The following is a 2,550-nucleotide window of genomic DNA, read 5'->3' as shown; positions in this document are numbered from 1 at the left end:
TGTATTAAAGATAAAAGAAACGGCCATAAAAATACGATAAAAGATATGATCACAGATAGAGGCCCAAAGAAAATATGAAAGCAATTGCAAACTAAAACAGCATGGCGGTGCTGAGAGGGTGCTGGAGATAATCTTTGGTCAACATGGTACAGAATGAATTAGCACAGCCTCACTCATGGCTGCTGGTGCAGTCTGAGGGCCATCCCTTCAAGGTCCCAACACTGCCAGATCTGCTAATTCCAGATTATATTCTTTGTGTGTCCCTTGGGTTTCTCGAGGTCAGCAAGGATTTTGCTTTTTGTTTTGTTTTAAAGAGCCCAGACCCAGGGTCCTCAGGGAGTATCATGAGGACAGCCGTGATAACAACCTGTGATTAATATAGAAACCAAAGTTATTTTGTAACTGAGAGTTCTCAATCTTATGACAATATATTTTAAAACATCCACTGAGTTGCAAATGTCACGTGTCATTGTCACATACCGGTATGACTTGCGTTGACATGAGTTAGCAGACAATTCACGTGGTCACTAGAAAGTGCAATCATTTGCCACATGACAAATAACTACATGGATTCAAGGTTGACCAAATCAATACTGCAGTGAGAACATGATTTATAGATGTGGGGGCATTGTTAAACTGCAGATGTGATTGCACTGTAATTATCACTAGCTTGTACTTTCTTCAAGTCCTTTAATTTTTTAAGCATTCTACCAAAGTTTCTGGTATTTAAATCTACAGATAGGCAGAAAATCACCACAGATAATTGGAAGAAAATCAGCTAACATCGAATGGTATTATTTGTGTTGGTGAAGGCTATGCCAGCTGTGGGACCAGAAAAATGAAAAATATCAATGGATTAACACAATAGTGGTTTAGTTCCCACTTACATGAAGTCTATTTGGTAGCAGGATGGGATGGGGACTATGCCCCATGCAGTCATTCAGGTACCCAGGCTATTGAAGGCCCACCCTACCATTTTTTAAACTACATCTTCCAAGGTAACTCTAGGTATCAGCCAGCTTACATAGAGGTATGTGTGAGATATTTTTATGAGTTATAGATGGAAGAAGTGTCTGGCAATTTCTGCCCGTTCTATTAGCCATACCTCAGTCAGATAGCCACACCAAACTGCAAAGGATGCTTTGAATCAGGTCAATATAACAAGCTAATAAACATACAGAGGTGGTCTACATAAGGAACTGGGCTTCCTATACTGATATGTACATGTGGGGCATGTCTGTTCTACCAAAGTTAGGAGAACTTAAGAAGATGTTCAGTGTAGGAAGGTGGTCAACTATGGAGGTTCTTTCTACCATATTTGTGCTTTTTTACTTACTTAATTTATTTTTTTGAGACAGAGTCTCACTATGTTGCCCTGGGTAGAGTGCTGTGCTCACAGCAACCGCAAATTCTTGGGCATAAGTGATTCTCTTGCCTCAGCCTCCCAAGTAGCTGGGACTACAGGTGCCCATCGCAACACCCAGCTACTTTTTTTGTCATAGTTGTCATTGCTGTTTAGCTGGCCTAGGCTAGGTTCGAACCTGCCAGCTTTGGTGTATGTGGCTACAGGCGCCGAGCCACATATTTGCACTCTTAAAAGGAATCTGAACAGTTTTGAAGGCAAAGGACCTAAAAATTTGTTTGATGCAGGAACTTACCACAGTTCTTGTATCATTTTAGATAGATCTATTTAATCTTCTTTGAATCATCAGATGATAAACCACCCCGTGAACTAGCTTAGTCATCACCCTTATTTTCAGAAATAGAAACAGAGGTTTGGTGGTTATGTAAATTGCCCATAATCACGTACCTGGTAATTTGGGGCTCTAGCACTCAACTTCAAATCTTGTAATGTCAAAGCCTATTTTTGTCTCTATACTGTCCTGTGTGGGTCCGCTCGCCACAAGGTTTAGTGGAAAAGAAAGAATGAATTAAAAGAAGAATTAAAAGATTCTGCCTTCAGGGTGGCACCTGTGGCTCAGTGAGTAGGGCGCCGGCCCCATATGCCGAGGGTGGCAGGTTCAAACCCAGCCCCGGCCAAACTGCAACAACAACAACAACAAAATAGCCGGGCATTGTGGCGGGCGCCTGTAGTCCCAGCTGCTCGGGAGGCTGAGGCAAGAGAATTGCTTAAGCCCAAGAGTTAGAGGTTGCTGTGAGCCGTGTGACGCCACGGCACTCTACTCGAGGGCGGTACAGTGAGACTCTGTCTCTACAAAAAAAAAAAAAAAAAAGCTTCTGCCTTCGTCTGTCCAGCACGAAAGCACAGAAGTAAAGCTAATGAGTAATAATTACAGAGCAGTGTTGAAGCGAACCCAACTCAATGTATCAAAAGGCCAAAAGCAATGGGATTTGGTGGAATAATTCATCTAAAGCCACCACATATACAGTATTTACTTAGTCCAAAACCTACCATTTCTGTCATAGTATTCAATAAGTTTTCATGGAAACAGAGAATGTTCTAAAGTTAGGTTACAGAGCTCATCCTGATCCTAAAAACGGGTTCCACCAAGACCAACTCCATTCCTGACATTTGATATGTTCTCAAGC

Source organism: Nycticebus coucang, chromosome 20 (assembly GCF_027406575.1).
Source record: "Nycticebus coucang isolate mNycCou1 chromosome 20, mNycCou1.pri, whole genome shotgun sequence".
NCBI classification, from domain to species: Eukaryota; Metazoa; Chordata; class Mammalia; order Primates; family Lorisidae; genus Nycticebus; species Nycticebus coucang.
This window is presented reverse-complemented; position numbering follows the sequence as displayed.